Below are 18745 nucleotides of genomic sequence, written 5' to 3'. Positions count from 1 at the left end.
AGCAGGGCCCTGGCTACTACTGGCAGGAATCATAACATCTCATCAAGGAAGAGATTCTCTATCACAACAGGGAGTCTCAAATTAGTCAAAGACTTGGAATGGTTTCCTGATAGATGAAATGTAATCAATTATGGTGACTTCTTTTGGGGATGTTAAATGTCTTGTTCCTTCCCCTTTGTTTTCTTTGGATTGCCACTGAGGTCAAGTGCAAAGTTGTTGATCTCATCACAATAGCCCAGAATACATGAGCACATCTGCCGCCCAGGTTACAGCACTCAAAGGACCAGATGTATAATATGGTGCTAAGTGAACCGAGCAGCTAAGGAGACACAATCTGGCAACAACAACAACTGTGAGCTATTCGAAAGCTATATTTATTAGAAAAAAAATATGTATATGCTTTTTATGTGATATTTTATTTTTTTAAAAGATTTTATGTATTTATTTGACAGAGAGACACAGTGGAAGAGGGAAAACAAGCAGGGGGAGTGAGAGTGGGAGACGCAGGCTTCCCACTGAGCAGGGAGCCCAACGTGGGGCTTGATCCCAGGACCCTGGGACCATGACCTGAGCCAAAAGCAGATGCTTAACAACTGAGCCACCCAGGCGCCCCTAAGTGATATTTTAAAAAGAGATATGACAATACAAAATGTTGGAGCAACTTCAACTCTCATGCATTGCTGGTGGGAATGGAAATAAATATCACTGCTTTGGCAATACCTCCTAAGCTTAAATATGAGAATATCTACTTTCCAAAAATTGCACTCCTATGAATATACCTAACAGAATTATGTACAGATGTGCACTAAGACACATGTATAAGAATGCTCACACATTCAAAAAAAGCCAATACACGGACATCTCTTTAGCATAACTTCAAAATCCATTTGACCTTACCTTTGTTGTCCCAGCTGACTCCATGTAGCTTTTGGTAAAATCCGTAAGGCCTTGTCTATGACGTGCACCGCATATATCGGACTTCCTACCACGTAGCCTTTCTGACTTGGGATTCCCTTGGGAAACTCATGCATGCACAACCTGGAAGAACAGAAATTATGCTGGTGGCATCACTGTTGGCCAATGGGAGGTAGGAGCCAATGGGCAGTCGATAAATGTTTCTACTTCTGTTCTCCCTGGTGAACAGTTCTGAAATGCATTTCACATGGCCCTTCAGAAGATGCTGGCAGCACTGAGCACCAGCAGCCTATAGTAGTGGTTAACTTCGAGACACATCCATAAACTGGGCTCCCTGCTTCCATGTCACTCTCCATGGCCTGCATACTAACTCCCCGGAAACACATTCTTGAATGAACTGTTCACAGGTAAACCTCTGTCTTAGGCTCTCCTTTTGGGGAGAGCTAAAGTAGATCAATTTTGAAAACCCCCATAGTAGACTGAATGAATAAATTGTGGAATATTTATAGGAAGAACTGTGGAATCCATCCATTCCCAATAACGACAGGAACTCACAAATAGAATGTCGATCAAAGCGGCTAGATATAAAAGAATATATAAACTCTAGATCCTGTTTAAATAAAGTTCAAAAGCAGGCAAAATGAAATTACAGCGTCAGAATTGGGAGAATGATTACCTTTGGGAAGAAGGAAGGGGGCTGTAAGGCGGAAAATTAAGAGGGGGCTCTGATTATACCGCCAATATTCTCTTTCTGAAATTGGATATTGTTAAGTGAAGCTCCCTTTATGATAATTCCTTGAGCTGGGCTTTTAAGTTTCGAACATTTGTGTTATACTTGAATAAGAAAGGCTATGAAATGGCCCCAAATCGAGATTGTGATGACTGGCCTCTCCCCCTTACTCAACAATGTACAAGCTTTCTTTAGGAAGATCACCATTGATAGCCATAGTCTATTATAGGAGATGAAAATTCCAGCTCCTTCCCTAGCCAGGCGGTAACATAAATGGGTGATGATGGCCCAGTGGGACTGTGTTTTTCCAAACAGGGTGAATTCTCTTTAGTTCCAGCCTGTGAAGTTATGGTGTCAAACGGACACTCCAAAGAAAGGAGGAAAACCGTAAGTCAGCAAGCGAACAGGAGGAGAAAGAGAGACAGAGAGAGAAGGAAAGGTGGAGGGAAGAGGAAAGAAACAAGGAAAGAAAGAAAAGAAGAAGAAGGATGGAAGGGGGGAGGGCAGGGGAAATAAAAGCTCTCACTCGTCACCCGGCCTGTGTCTGTGGTGTAAACAATCCTACTACTGCTGGCTTCAGGCTATCAAGCATTTAACGGTTGGCCCACAGCATTCATTTAACGGTTGGCCCACAGCATTTCTGAACACTCTAGAACTGCTTCTCATGGGCCGTTCTGAGCGGGCTCCAACACACCGCCAGCCCGGCCAACAGTCACCATCTGTGAGAATGGTTCCAGTGTGCCCCCATCTTGGAATTTTTCAAAAGAAGCCAGAAATCTGGATTTGTAGGTGAAAACCCTTGCTTTTTAAAATGAAATCAGCTCGTTTAAGTTTTTCAAAAACACTTCAAAAACTCAGAGAAAAAAAAAAAAAGCACATCTACAATATAGATTTAGCCCAGAGAATGCCACTGTTTGACCTCTGGCCTACAAGCTAAACCTTTTAAGGAGAGTCTCCAGGCTCCCCGATGCAGCATAGCCCTCTGGCTACATAGGGTGAGGACTGCCTCCAAGGGGCTGACGGGAGCAGGGGAGTCCTACCTGGGTTCTGGCCCCAGTTTTCACTATTGAAATTGTTTCACTGACCTGAGCCTCAGTTTCCCCATCTGTGTTAAGATGCCTTCTGGACTTCTTGCATCAGAACTTCTTCTCATATCAGAACTACTAGGATATCTTCTTGTATCAGAACTTCTAGGATAATGTAATGAGCATAAAAAATCCACAGGGCTATCCTTTGGGACTGGACAGATGTCACAACATGGCAGAGATAATCCAGTGGGGCCCGGTCATTGGACAGGGATTGCAGGTCACTCATCAAAGAGAAGTGAGGCTTTCCTCAGGCCTTCAGTAGAATGATGTCCGTTGGCCTGCCAGGAAGTCCCATCTTGGTGCTCCATAGTCCTCAGACTCCTTGATTTTTGGAAAGTGACAAGTCCACTTTCTTGAAAGGAAACAGATTATGGCAGGAAGACCTGAGCCTTGGAGTTGGTCAAACTTGGGCTTATACTTTGGCTCTGCCATTTGCTAACTAGGGACATCAATCTCACTTTCCTCCTGAGCTCCTCCTACCCTACAGGGATTGTGACAAGAAGCATCAGCTGCTTAAAGTGTCTAATTCTGTTTCTGGAACAGTGTCAAATAAACGCTAATCATCATTATCATCATTACGATTTATCAAGGCATCGACATAGAGGGGCTGGACAGCCAGCGGCCTTGATAGTCATGAAAATTTAATCTTATGTTTCCCTTTGTTTCATTCTGTCTTCTTTACTCTGTTATTTTAGAGATCCAGCCAGAACTAATATTTCTGCAGATCCCGACAGGTCTGGACACAGATATTCTGATCTAATCCAAATTTTATGGGCTCTGGAGTGCTCACAGGAAGATGCTGCTATGTATTTTGTTGGAGAAAATTCACATACCAGGAGGGAGAGATTCAAACTTGGAATATCTGAGAAGACAATTATGTCGCTTCATTTGGATTGTTAACTTATTTTAAAATAATATATACAGGTTCCCTAAAGATAGGATCTGTAATTACAGCAGAACTTGAGACAAAGGGAAAAATCATTCATACCAATCCTGTTCTTATTCAAAAGTTTGATATTTGTTCATCATGGATTTTTTCATTAATTTTTATTTTTAAAATATCCCATTAAAGTATTGTCTCGATCACTGGATTGTTGGGTTCCTATTACATTTGTACCTCCTCACCTTTGTCCCAGTCCTACTCACTGTCCTAGCAGTACTAAGCCAACAGCTACTGGGAAGGATATTTATGTTTTTAAGAATTTCCAGTTGAATTCAATCAAGAATAAGATTCAAGTCTCCTTGCATAGTGAGGCAGGTTTTTGTGGAGAAAACCTTGCATCAGGAGTTAGAAAGCCTGGTTCTAGTTTTAATCTGGGCATACTAAATCACTTGAGTACCTTGCTAGACTTTTCTGAAAAGTCTGTTTCTTTGACTCTAAAATAAGGATAAGTGCATGCATATTTTCTTTGCAAGGCTGGAATACCCAAACATTTACTAAAAGAGTACATTAAAATACTCATTTTGACTGCTGAGTTTTTGGTATGCCCCCTATGTGCAAGGAGAGTTAGTAATATGCTTGCAAACATCTCCCCGTGGCTGCCTCCGGAGCATTCACTGCACTCCCCTGGTTAATCCACAGGCTATCTGGGAAAGCTGGATAATTAGGCTTGGCAGTTGCTTAGCTAGGACCAACACTCTAATTGTCCCAGGAGAGACTGTTAGTAACAATGCTGCAGGGGAACTGCTATTAGGACCTTCAAGAACCTGTGCCTCTGCAGACCCAGTCTCTCTGTCACCCTTGTGGAAAGGCTTCCACTCAGCACTCTTAGTTCTGCAAATTCTCCTCCTAAATCAAAGTCTTGCCTGGGTGCATTTAAGGAGGCCAGGCCTGTGCTTCTATCCAGCTACAAAGGAATTTGGGAAAAGAAGTCTCTGGCTCCTTCCTGGGGAAATGGAATTATAAATCTGGAAATTTTCAAACCGACAAGGGGTCCTGGGAAAGTGCTGAGCTGTTAGATATCACGATGGATGTCCACGAAGGGGTACATCCACCCACAAACAGGGCGGGGGAGGGGCTTCTTGCAGGTCCCAAAAGCATTCAGGCGTACGTCCAAACACAGAGGCAAGGGACCCAATGTACACTTGGAAAAATCACCTCCCTTTCCTCTAAAGATGCACAGGCTTGAAGCCGCCCATTCTCCCTGCCTGTCCTGGAAACAAAAGTGTTTATGGGATCCTAGGCTGATAACTCCTGGGGTCCCATCATTCACTTCAACCCTTAGATCCCCCTATTTCCTGGTAATCTGATAATAACGTGACAGTCTTGTCCCATGGGAGGCTCTCTGGACTCATTTGTCTGAAAATCCTTGGGAAATGCATCTTCTGAGGCCTATAGCCAACTGTCACCATGGTCAGCTTCCAGACAGGCAGCAAAATATTTTCAAGTTCTAAAATCCTGGCCCTAGCCCATCACTTTACCTACCCTGGCTAAATTCTGGAGGACACAAACAACTCAAAATGACTGCCTTGTCTCTTTTATATAGATTACCAGGGGTTCAGGACACCAGCCCAAAAAGGTGTGTGTGAAATGAAATGGTGAAGATCCCAGTCCTTCTCTGAAGCTTCTCCTCTTCGCGCTGTGTGTGTGTGTGTGTGTGTGTGTGTGTGTGTGTGTGTGTGTTTGCTTTGCTCCTTCTTTCATATCGTGAATTGACTGATATTAAGGACCAAAACTCACCTCTGCCTCCCCCCCACCCAACAATATCTCAAAAAAGAAAAAGATACTTAATTTTTAAAAAGATTTTATTTATTTATTTGACAGACAGATAGAACACAAGTAGGCAGAGAGGCAGGCAGAGGGAGAGGAAGAAGCAGGCTCTCCGCTGAGCAGGGAGCCTGACTTGGGGCTCGATGCCCGGACCCTGGGATCATGACCTGAGCTGAAGGCAGCCGCTTAACTGACTGAGACACCCAGGTGCCCCAAAGTTAATTTTGTTTGAAATAACTTCTATTTTGATGCAATATTAATCTTCCTTTTGCTCGTTTTCATCACAAATGTGTTGTTTTTTCCATAGAAAGAATGTAATAAGTGGCGATTATATCCTAAGGGGAACATCACAAAGGCCTACTGAGTCAGTAGCATTGCTGACAATTGTTTATTGTAGAGGAAAGAAATAAGAAAACTCTTTTTTTTTCCCCCTACACCACTACTTAAATGAAACATAAAAGCAATACTACCACGTAAATTATTTCAGGAAGAATCTATAACTTGAAGGAGGCTGGAAGTCAAAGATTGGGTCTCTTCAGAGGCGAAGGAACATCTGTGGGTTCCTTAAAAGGCTCTATAGATGAGTGGAAGGGAGGGCGCCTGGGGGTCTCAGTAGGTTAAGTGTTCAGCGTCCAACTCTTAATGTCAGCTCAGGTCATGATCTCAGGGTCCTGAGATGAGTCCCAGGCCCACCTCCACACTCAGAGGGGAGTCTGCTTGAGATTCCCTCTCTCCCTTCTCCTCTGCTCCTCCCCCTGCTCCTGTATGCTCTCTGGCTCTAAATAAATAAATTAAATCTTAAATTAAAAAAAAAAAGTCTCAATAGATGTGAAATTCTGGCAAACCAGAAGATGCCAACACTGGCTCTTTGTTGAATCTAATTTCATTCCAAACACCAAGGCAGTTAAATCTCTAGAACTATTCTTAGGCTTATTAGACTTCCAACAGCTTGTCTTTTGGCTCACAAATGGGACCAAGAAAGGAGAAGGAATGCTCTTCTCCAGGAAGCCTTTCCCATCTCCCGCATCCAACTTCAGAAACAATGTCTCCCTCTTGGGCCATTCCACAGTTTCCTTTTTTTTTTTTTTTCCTCTCTCTTATATTATTGATTACATTTTCCTGTGTTTTCTGGTTAATGGGGTATACTTCACTCTTCTTCACCAAAGTACACATTTCCTAAAACATAGAAGGGCTTGCGTCTGAGTTTGTTTGGGCTGCTGTGATAAAAATATCGTCAACTAGGAGGCTTATGAACAACAGAAATGTGCTTCTCATAGTTCTGGAGGCTGGAAAGCTCAAGATCATGGTCCTGGCACATTCTGTGTCTGGTGAGAGTCAGCTTTCCCCCTGATGGCTGCCTTCTCACCATGTCCTTACATGCCAGGAGGGACAATGGAATCCTCTGGGGTGTCTGTTATAGGTGCTAATCCCATTTATAAGGGCTCTGCTCTAGCAACCCAGCATCTCCCAACAGCCCCAGTTCCTACCTCTACTACCTTGGGGGTTTGGTTTCAATACGTGAATGTCGGGGGGACACAAACATTCAGCCCTCAGCAGCTTGGAAGAGGGTGGACTCACAGAAAGAGTTCTATTATCATTGTTATTATTGTCTTGATGCATCTAATTCCTAAGTCAGGCTGTTCTGTGGGCACTCGACCTGTGCTTGTTAAAACAATGAGTGGGCTCTCGAGGCTCTGTTTTTACAGTGACTCCTCCAGTGCCCCTCCCCCACTTCCCAGTACACACATACCCCCCACACACTCTCAGAATACCGTGACACCATTCCTACCACTCACAGGTACATGGGAGCCCTACTTTACAAAACACGGAGGACATCTGTTTTAATGAAGTAAGATGCTTCATCTTCCCTGGGGGACCAGAAAGTTATCAGACCACACTGACTGCAGGGAGTGACTCTAAGCCAGGAGGCTGAGTCCTTGAGCAGTTCCCTCCTCTGTATTTTGGGGAATATTGCCAAAGCTTAATGAGGGGTTTATTGAGATCAACGCCCACTCCCGGGTCCCCTACAAGACCTTGATCTGGATACCAGTATCTCTCAACCTTGTTTATGACTGAGCTGCTAAACACACTTTGCTACAGCTGAATGCTGCAGAACGAACATGTTATACTCTGAAATCCCACACCATGGAACGGATACCGTTTTCTCTTACTTCACTCATGGCTGCCCAGGACCATCTTCCACACGGCGAAGAAGGCAGGAGCCTGCTCTGGCATTGGGTAGTGTGTTGGTGCTGGGACCTTGGCATGGCCACTCTTGCAGGACAACCCACGCGGAGTTTTGTGCATTTAAAGGTATCTTCAGTGTTACAGGAGACAATAATAATACTACACCGGTAGCTGAATTGGCAGGCAAATCCAGACAATGTGATTATTAACTCTCTGAGCGAGGTGTCCGATTGGCCGGTGTGTGAGTTCCGTTCCAGCTAGAGGTGGGCATCGGCCCTATGGGAGGGCTCTGGACACCTACTCCTTTAAATGCCAACCAGCAGCTCTAGATCAAAGGTGAGTCCTTAGGGAAGGGCTACTGATAAGGTAATTCTTGGAAAGACTGTGTCAAGCTGAGTGGAGAGCGAAGGCCCACGGCCACACATGGGCAGGCAGGAGCAGGGCCTGTGGGACTCCGCTGCTGGCCAACCCACCTTCTTACTTCTCTCCTGCCTGTTGGCAGCGCCCCTCATTTGTCCTTTTGGTACAAAGCAAATGCCTGCGAGGAAGGCAGCTGGCCTCTTCACGCCTGCTTGTCTCTGCCTGAGTTTGGAAGTTCCTCCAAGGCCTTTCTGTAGCAGACATTCAACCCGTTGGCTGGAAAGCAGCATGGCTCCATGAGAGCTGGGGGGGGGACCCGTGCCAGGGATGCTAAGGAGTCTGCAAGATGGAGACAGAGCCCGGTCCCATGGCAACCCCCAAGGATGTCCCTGCTCCGAGCCGGCCTGTCTCGCAGAGCCCACTTCCTCACCATCGCCCTGAATTATTCATCAGCTCTTGCAGAGAAACAAAAGGCGAAGTCATTTTATTTCCTCCAGAACTGACTGTCCTCCTCACTGACCTCAGGGTATCTTAAAATTCAAGACAGAGCAGCCAGCACTCCCGTGCACTCTGGGAAGGGACAGGAAAATGCCCCATCAGCTTCCCCTTCCAGACTAGACGAGTCCAACTGAGCAAATGTCTCTGGTCGCTTGGTCCTTCGGGCTGTGCTTTGTCCCTCTTCTCATTAATCATGAGAAGGACAGGCAGGTAACCTTGGCTTCTTGTTGAAAGACCTTGACATGTTGATAGGTACCAGGGGTCAGGACAAATGCCCTCCCTTGACCCTAGGGCCATGCTCAGCCTCCTAGGCTTCTCTTCAGAGAAGCTCTACACTCCCGGTGCCGACAGCGCTGCTTCCCATGAGACTGTCCGTGGAGACACAAAAGGGACTCTGTCTCATTGCCACTACCAGTCCCGCCCCCTTTACTTCAGTCTGAGCCCTTGATTTCTAATTCACCAAGGAAATGCAATCCACCAGGCACAAGCTTTTCCTCCCTCTACCTCTAGAATTGCAGGCACACACTGTCTTCACACTATCTATCACCTCCTCCTTTCCGGACTCAAAGGAATCTTTCCTCTGAAAACACTACTGGCTCCAGTGATGCTTTTGGCCTGAAAGCCCCACCCCTTCGCCAGTACCCTGCTTGCTTTTGTTCGCCTCCTCTTACAGAGTGGCAAGCTGGTGTGCTAATTAGGCGGTGAGCTCTGGGGCTGTCCCCTCTGCCCCCTACCAGCCATGTGACGTGGGGCAGTTTTAGGCTGCCCTCAGCAAAGACGTAGTTAGGCGATTGTCAGGGTTTGAGGGAGACAATAACAACCTCCAGTGACCAGAGGTAAAGCAGTCCCGGACAAGCCCTCAAACAGGTACCCATGGCCATGGCAGCCAGTCTTAGATCGAATTCTGCAGCAAGTGCAAACACTTATTGGCAAGCAGGCACAAAACTGTTCCCTGACATCCATTCGCATAAGCTTGGCTTGGCCCTGCTCACTCCTCAATCACGCCAATAAGCACTTTGTATGAAAGTTTATATCGCACTTTTGGGGGCGCCTCGGTGGTTCGGTCGGTTGAGTGTCTGACTCTTGACTTTGGCTCCAGCAGTGGTCTCAGGATCATAGGATGGAGCCCCACGTCGGGCTCTGCACTCAGCACGGAGTCTGCTCCTCCCCCACTCACATGCAAGCTCTTTTTCTCAAATAAATAAATAAATAAATAAATAAATTTTAAGAAGGAAGGAAGGAGGGGTGCCTGGGTGGCTCAGTGGGTTAAGCCTCTACCTTCGGGTCGTGATCTCAGGTTTCTGGGATCGAGCTCCTGGTCAGGCTCTCTGCTCAGCGGGAAAACTGTCCCCCCCACTCCATCGCCTGCCTCTCTGCCTACTTGTGATCTCTGTCAAATAAATAAATAAAATCTTTAAAAAAAAAAAAAAAAGGAAGGGAGGGAGGCAAGAAGAGAGAGGAAGGAAGGAAGGAAGGGCCCTTCAAGGCCGACTGAACAATATATGACAGCAGGACTGGGGAGAGGAGCTGGGGGGGACACTGCCACGTCTTCAAATGTCACACTGAAGGGGATGCTGAAGTATCTTCCATCATCACACACACAGTCTACCAGTGCAGGACTTAAGCTCTCCAGGCGTCAGTTTCCTCACTCTGGAAGATGGCAATAATGATGCTATGTGCTTTCCGGAGGTGCCGGGAGAAGGAAATGAGTCAGTCAATACCTGTACAACATGTACGACAGAGGCTGGCCGCAATAAGCACTCGCTCAATTTGTGTCATATTATCCCATCCCTTAGAACCTCCTCATTCCTATGCACCTCCAGGACGCCTCAGTTTACACCCTCGGCGCTGCTTAACTCCTTCGAAGGCTCGCCCTCATTCTCTGTCTCTGCTGAATCGACTTGACATCAGCCTTCCATGGGACTCCACATTTTCACAGAATTTCTTACTCAGTTCCTCAAACATCTGTTACCCTCCTCCTCCTCCCCTTTTGGGCCTCCTGGGGCAGGGGCAGGAGGGCTTTCAAGGGATGAGTCAAAATGGAACTCTTTAAGGAGCTCCCAAGAGTTGGAGATAGGATGCCACATGGTACACTCCCCAAAGACCAGGGCCTCATCTTCAAGGGTGACTTTAAAGTAGAGGGAGGCCTGTCCATAAGTCACAGACAGATATGACTCACCACCCCCAGTAGCACATGCATTGACACCTTAATATTCCTAAGAGCCGTGAGGTTCTAGAAACAGAGGTGATTGGCCAGGGTGGAGTCTCTCCATTCAAGGCTGTTTTGGTATAAAATACTTTTACCACCAAAATATATTTTACCAATACTATCTTAAGATGCAAAGAAAAGTAAAACCCAATCAAATGACCATTTCAAAGGAAAGCTGAAATTTTCTTTGAGCAGCTGAATCAGTAGCTACCTAACATGAATGCTAAAGCCAAGCCTGGGGACGCCGCTCAGGGTGTTTTTGACAATCGGGGCAACAGGGAAGGAGCGAGTCAGTATCTGGGTAATCTCTAGCAGTCTAAGAAAGTCACCCCCAAATTTCCCTGGAAGGTGACTCCCAGAATATGGCAGGATGACCTGAGTGATCCCCTAAATTCTTCTATAGGAGAAAGACGTCAAATTTGGCACAGAAATGTTCAAGCGTACCAAAACTACGGTATTAATATTTTGCCTTAGGAATCTGTGCACATTTGGTATTTTAAGTATGTGAACATTTAGGATAATGTGGCCTACTGGAGTTATAAATAGATCAGTGTTAAAATTTCATCTTTCAATGTTAATTGAATCACTAATTTAGACTTCTGATTTTAAGTCAAGATCTCACTAAGCTTATATTGCATTGAAATATCTGAGAAAACTTAAGCTTCACTACCCGTGTAAGACCAGGATCTGTTAATTCCTTAAGAGAGTATTCAGGTACTCAGGATATTTTGTTAAATCAGGCAATTGAGTTACTTAGAAAGGAAATCAAATGTATTAAATTTGTATGCACAGTCTAAAATATTTCAAGTAGTTGAACTAAATTTGTAAGCGATATATCCATCTAAGGTCTTAAAAAAGGGTTTTTCAAATTTTCTAGATTTGTAAGTATGTATCTGTAAGCAGAATTTAAAACTAAGAACTTGAGTTTTACATGTGTAGCTTAACAAATTGAACTTTAAAGAAACAAACAACAAACACAAAAATGAACCTCTTGATTTTTTTTTCTTGCACAAAACTGCCCTTAAGTCATTAAAGCAGTTAAATAACTACTTTCGATTTACCTTGCCTGTGCCCTCTAAATCTCTGTAACAACAACTTGCGCATAGTCTCATCTCTCTAACAAGCTCATTTGTGGCACAGACTGGGTTGCCTATTTCTGCCATGTCCCCCGGAGGGTGGGTAGGCGTAAGGCATGTGGTCGGCAAATTCTTTTCCCACGTGGCTGTGTGACTTTGGACAAGTCCCTTCACCTCTCTGAGCCTCGGAGATCAGCATCAGAAAGGGAGAGAGTGGAGCATCCCACTAAGAGGTGGTGTCCATGAGAGAAAGGTCCATATCTGTCTTGTCACATAGCAACCCCAGGACCCAGACCTGGCTGAGGCACACAGCGAGAACTCAAGGAACACCACTGAGTGAATGAACAAAAATGCACTAGAAAATTCTAAGGTTCCTCTTACATGTCTCCCAGCTGTTCTGTTTCATGAAAAGGCCACGAGAGCAGTTCATGAACAGAAAGACAGTAACTGCAGTCCAGTCACAGCAGATTAGGGTCACAACTGGGATCCAAGAGATGAGGCAAGGGAGATCTTGACTGTTCCTACCTGGTCACCTTTCAATCCAAATAGTCTGCTGCAGACCAGTGTGCCCTACTCGGCTGCTTCAATCTGACCTATGCTGTCTCAGGATGACCTACTCCTGGCTCCATCGGAGAAGGCTACCATCCTTCGTAGAGAAGCATGAACAAACCCGGCTTTACCAAATTTGCTTCTACAACGGGCTTCCAGTAGCGTTGTTGTGTGGCATTCTCAAACTAGAAGATCCTGTGCTCCCCGGGGTGGTGGAAAGGGAGACAGGAGGTAAAAGGGGCAGGTAAGCTCCTGTGCATACACTTGGAGGGAAGTAAAATGTGTGAGTTTCAGTGCTGTAGCCAGCGGTTAATCCGCAAAGTGACCTGGGCAGTGTGGTGGCACAGTCTTCTTCCTGAGCAATTAATCTTCCTGAGCAATTAATCTCCTCTTTGGGACCTCCTTCTCCAACTCTATAAAACAAGTGCTGAAATACAAGATCCAAGGCAGAAATTCTCAAACCTTTTGTCTCAGGACTCTTCAGTACCCTTAACAATCACTGAAAACCCAAAAAACTTTTGTTCTATCTATTGGATTATTATTTACTGATATTTACTGTAGTAGAACTTGAAACTGGGAAACCTTTCAAACAGTAATTCAGAAGCACACATTCTATTTATCCTCAGGGCGAAGAGGCGATTGCCCTAAAAGAATTCTGTTATACACTTGAAGAAACCCAGAATATACGTCCCCTGGATACACCTGTTTTTTTTTTTTTTAAGATTTTATTTATTTATTTGACACAGAAAGAGCGCTCACAAGGAGGCAGAGAGGTAGGCAGAGAGTGGGGGGAAGCAGGCTCCCTCCTGAGCAGAGAGCCTGATGCGGGGCTCAATCCCAGGACCCTGAGATCATGACCTGAGCCGAAGGCAGAGGCTTACCCCACTGAGCCACCCAGGCGCCCCTGGATACACCTCTTTGACATGAAAAGTATTTTGAGCCGAAGACAATTAGAAGCAGTAAATGCAGAAAAAGCTGTTGGTTTTCTGCCCTAAGGGAGGAAATACATTCCTTCTCACTTGAGACAGATGCCCATCAGCCCTGAGAGGCTTCAGAAGAATGTGGAACCAAATCTTGATAAATTCACTCTCACCTGCCCAGTAACTCTTCACCATTCCCACCCCTGGCCCCAAAGTCCTTGTTTCGTCAGCTCTTCTCAATGTTATTGTTTCTTTGTCTAAAAGCTATAAAAGCTGCTCCACGCCTTGCACGTCTGCATTCACCTCCCACCTCCCAGGGTGAGATCTATAAATGTTCTGGGATCTCCTAACATTTTTGGAAAATCTACATATCCTCCTCACATATTTTTTTAAGTTAACGTATAACATTTTTACTGTAAGTTTAAGTAATTGAGAAATATGTAACTTCTGGCATTTTGACTTTTACAGGTGGTTCAGTCACTCGATAAAATGTATTGAATACCCACCTTCATCTATCCAAATGACACACATATTGGCTCTTCTTAACAGCTAGAAATTCTCCATCACTTATTAGTCCTCCTTGCGTGCATATTTTCATCTATGTTACCCACAGAACTTTATCTCAGTAGGATATACTTTTAAGCTTGAAAATCTTGTACTGGTCACCATAGCATAATTCTTGGTTCTGAAATATGTACATAAGTTAAAATTTTACATATTAATTCTTCTCCAGGTTGAGTTTAAGAAGAAGAGTTTAAGAGATTAAGAGTTTAAGAGATTAAATTTAAGAGATTAAGAAATCTCTTCTTAATTCAAAACTGAAAAAGTGAGAACTTCCTATCACCAAAAGAATTTACATGTAATCAATATTATAGGTTGATTTATCACTATAGTTTATATTAGTAAATCATTGGGTGAAATAAAATAATGCTAATACAAAATTTCAAAATAATCATCAAGCATAAAATAAGAAACGAGCTTTTTTTCCAAGATGAATATTGCTTATTGCTAGAATAAGACAATATTTTGTGGGAATTACTAGCAACAAAGAAGAGAAGCTAGTCATAGGGCCATTATATGTACAGAAAAACTGAAGCAAGCAGGAGACTTGTACCCAAGTTAAGAATGTCTATGAGTTCATAATACATAATAATCTTTTGGTAAAAATCTAAAGAAGATTGTATCCCCATGTGATTGAGTAAATGTTTAAGAAAACATTCTATATAATTTACTTTAATTTGAAACTATAATCTTAATCTCGCACCTCCTCCTACTTGAAATCAATGCCAAACGTGTCCTTGAGATCAGACATCAATCTTTCAAGTTGACCTTTTATTTGGCACACTGGGGGATTCTCCTATGGGAGGCAGTGCACCCAGTGACAGACAGAAGCAAGGGGATGGGGCTTCCTTTTGAGAAGTACCCAGGGGTACCCTGAAAAGGGGGAGAGTTGAGGGAGAGAACCCAGTCTGGCACCTAGGATGTACCCCCATAGGGATCAGTTTTAGGGAAAAGCACATAGGGAGACTAGGATCTGGACACTGCTTCTATTGAAATTACTCCTTCATGGGACACTGTGTGCCCTGGCGGTGGTCATTCTCGCGTACTCTCTGGCCATCCTCTTCCCTTGACTGTACCCACCCCCATATCCATGTCTTCAAGCCAAAGATCTAAAGCCCCGGTGTGGGCAAGCCAGCGAGCGAGCTGTCCTCCAGCAAGTCCCAGTTGCTCATTCTCCCCACCGCCCTTCCCTTCACCTTGCAGGCACCATTCCCACCCCCAGCGACCTGGGGTCTTGGTTCCTGATTGCTGCACAGTAAGTGGAGTCTGGTGAGCAGCGGAGAGGCTGATCTGCAGTCCAAAGGTAGATGATTTCTAAAAGGCCTGCCTCTGCTCTGTGACATAAGCAAGGCTGTGCCCATCTTCTTATGTCCTGTGTTCTTTCCTCCTGCTTTCCCACCTCCTGGAGACTCTGCTGTATCTCTGTGTTTCTAGAAGCAATCAGCTGCAAATACCCACGACACCAAGCAGAAATCCAAACACAAGCTCAGTTTGCTGGGCAGAGTCAACCTTGGACCCCTAGCTTGGAAGGCCCTCCAAAGCCCAGTTTCTGCGGGGAGTGCTACAGAAGGGAGATGGGGTTTCTCAGATGCGGTCAGGATAGAAGCGCAGAATCAGAGGGTGCTGGATGCCTCAGTGAGTGAGAGGCTTGGCGTTAGGACCTACGAAGCCCCTTGGGTTCCCCATCACCCCACCTCTCCCCACACCGGTCCTGCCGCTGGAGAGCTGCCATAGCCGAGCGGAGAACAGGAAAGAGGCAGGAAGAAGGTGATGACTCCTGCTCTTGAGTTCTGTTTTTCTGGATGAAGGGAGAAGGAAAGGGACTGGCTTGAGGCCACCTCTCTAAGCCTAACAGAGTTTCCTTGGCATCCTGTCATCTTCTTTCCCAAACTCCTCCCATCGCGCCTCCCACGCCCCAGCTCCCTGGCAGATATTTTTAGGCTGAGAGGCCCCCCTCGCTGGCAAGCAGAGAAGAGGAACACCCAAGCACCTGCACCCCTGCGGTTTCCTTGACTCAGAAATCCAGGGATTCCTCCTTCTTCAAGCCTCAGCCTGACAACTCAAGATGTGTCAAGAACTTTCTGGAAGTAGACCACTGGATCTGGATGAGTGATCTAGTGAATAATTTTGTAGCTATAAAAGGACTCCTTCATTTATCATTTTATCAAGGCACAGTTTATAGCCTCCTTAATGAGGCCATTAGCCATACATCTTACAGCATGTTATGCTTAAAATATTTAATGACCTCTGTGGAGAAACAAGACATCACTGTGTCATAGGTATGATATCAGCTCTATGATCCTCATTTAACACATGAGAAATAAGTAGTTCGCCCAAGACCGCATGGTCAGTATCTGATGGAAAGGAAATGTGAACTCGGGTGTTCCTTTTACCCGATTCCAAGGCCACACTTGTTCTTGGCCCCACACTGCCTCTCAGCCTCCTAGCCTAGGCCCTCAATAATCCCTCTCCCACCTTTCATACCTTTTCCTTCTACCTCTTGTAGAAGAGCCAAAATGCATAATCAGCAACATAACAGGGCGAGCCTAACAAGAGATACTGTCAAAAACACCCCAATTTCAGCCCTGCACACCCATGCAAATTCTACTGCCCTCCCTGAGCATGTCTGCAATCCTGTCCCCTCCATCTTGGCACTCAGCCCTACCCCTCTCTGGGTACTTTCTCTTCTCCTCCTTATGACCCCATTGCTTCCCACTGTGGGAGGACAGGGCTCTCCCCAACCAAACCTTCTCTCCTTACAGCTATGTTTCATATCAAGGTAGGATATAGATACAAAAGCAGATAATGTAGATGATTCTTAGTAAAGGAGGGAAAAAGGTAGAATCTCTATTAACGTAATAATACACTGGGGTAATGCTATTAGTCCATATTGGCGAAAAGAAGGTGGAGATTTTTTTAAAAAAATATCTGCTCAAACAATTGTTGAATGAATAAATGATGCACTCTGAAGCTAGACCAGGAAAGCTGCTTCTCCTTGCCTATGATCAGCACAAGCCAGGAACCAAAACGGAAGGGCCCAGCAGGAGGGTCAAGAGGGTAAAAGCAAAGAAGACCCTGTAAGAGGAGCCCAGAGTGAAGGCAGGACTATTCCTGAGTCCCATCTGAGGTGAATCATCCCAGACTAAGAGCTATCCCCAGGGCAGAGTCAAGGGCTGCTTTGAGCCACCCTTCTGTTGCTTGTTTGCACTTGATCGACCCATAGCAATGTTTTCTTTCTGCTAATGGGGTTTCTTCCACCCTCCAGCAGGTAAAGGGATAATGAAAAGCTTACACCAATGTGTGTGTTGTTCACCTACAAGGTGAAAACTTCTTGAGAGCAGAATCCCAGTCTGGTTCATCTTGAGTCTCCCATAGACTTGACTCCACACTACCTGATACTGTTCCTTGTCAGTAGCAGGCATTGGATACCCATTACTGATTTGCGAATAAATGGGCAAATAACCCCTTTTTATGGAACAGATGATTACATCTTGGTGACCAGCACCATCCTCCAATTTGTCTTCCACTTAATGTATCCCTGATACACAGCTGAAGCCACTTTTAACAGTTTTCAGAACCATATCCTTTGATGACTCTATGCTATCTGTAAAGCAATTCTGTGGAATGAAAATAAAACATCAGGGGCATCTGGGTGGCTCAGTGGGTTAAGCCTCTGCCTTCGGCTCAGGTCATGACCTCAGGATCCTGGGATCGGCCCTGCATCGGGCTCTCTGCTCAACAGGGAGCCTGCTTCCCTCTATATCTCTGCCTGATGCTCTGCCTACTTGTAATCTCTCTCTATGTCAAATGAATAAATAAAATCTTTAAAAAACAAAAAGAAAAGAAAACATCATATTACTGAGCTCCAAATGTTCTTATTCTACTGCCCTAGAGTTTGTTTACCAACTAGAAGAACATGAAAGCTGATTCTGCAAATAAACACTTGATACTTTCTTGAGCAACTTGTGCTCACTGAATTTATAAACCGTGATGCCCCCAAAATGGGATATTTGGGGGAAGCAGGGCTTCCTAAACTGAGATAAGAGAATATGGGAGGGGAGACAGGCAGAGGGTGCTGGCCATTGACAAATGTAAGGTACTACACCGGCTTTTGATAAACTGGTAATCTCATTAGACCAACCACACCCTGAAATGATAACCTAACAAAATCCCTCTCGGTGCCTAGTAATGAATGCTTGGGCTGGTAAGGGAAAGCTTCTGAGGGAGTTGAGATGGGAGCAGGGCCCTAAAAAACGATGAGAATTGGGGGAGGAGATGGAAGGACTTAGAGAAGGCTGAGTGAAGCCTGGGAAGGGTCCAGAACCAGAGAGAAGCCAACTTCCCACCAGCGTTGTCCCACCAGCTCACACCCATCTCTGCGTCAGCCTGCGTCCTGGCGCTCTCTCCACATTTACTCCCCTCCCAAACGGCACCATCTCCTCCTCCCCGAGCTGCTACTTTCTCAGCCCCAATGGCAGGTGGAGATTTGCTGTGTGTGGCAGAGGCTGCTGGTCAACATGATAGCCCTTCTCCCTTTTTTCCCCTTGGATAGAAAACAAAGTGCTGACCAATGGGATATAAACACAAGTGAATTGAAAATGTCCTTCAAGAGAGGTGGCTTATGCCACCCCCAGCACCATCTCCCCCTGCCAAAGGGAAAGCCAGTCACGAGGTAGGAACTCGTGCGAGGCTTGAGCAGAGAATAAATTCTACAGAACCCAGTGATGGGTATTAAGGAGGGCACACGCTGTGATAGGCACTGGGCATTACACGCAACTGACGAATCACTGAACATTACATCTGATACAAATGATGTACATATGTTGGCTAATTGAAGTTCAATAAAAAATTTAAAAAAAAAAAGATCTGCAAAGCCTGGGTCCCTGACAGCTTGGAGTGCAGCCGTAGCCCTGGACTGACCCCAGACCTCTTTCCTGTGAGA

The 18745-nt window shown here is 45.2% G+C and overlaps 1 long non-coding RNA gene across 3 annotated transcripts in view; it reads right to left on the bottom strand.

Annotated features, from left to right (window-relative positions):
* Window positions 1–603: 603 nt before the first annotated feature.
* The window catches only part of LOC116586962, a 110663-nt gene continuing 92521 nt past the window's right edge, over window positions 604–18745 (bottom strand). For all 3 annotated transcript variants that reach the window (XR_004284234.1, XR_004284235.1, XR_004284237.1), the window contains one exon: window positions 604–1038. This is a non-coding gene — a long non-coding RNA (uncharacterized LOC116586962). The remainder of the gene's footprint in view (window positions 1039–18745) is intronic.

The sequence above is a fragment of the Mustela erminea genome, chromosome 3, assembly GCF_009829155.1.
Source record: "Mustela erminea isolate mMusErm1 chromosome 3, mMusErm1.Pri, whole genome shotgun sequence".
In the NCBI taxonomy this organism is placed as follows: domain Eukaryota; kingdom Metazoa; phylum Chordata; class Mammalia; order Carnivora; family Mustelidae; genus Mustela; species Mustela erminea.
Note: the sequence above shows the minus strand (reverse complement) of the source record. Positions and strands in the feature narration are given on the sequence as shown.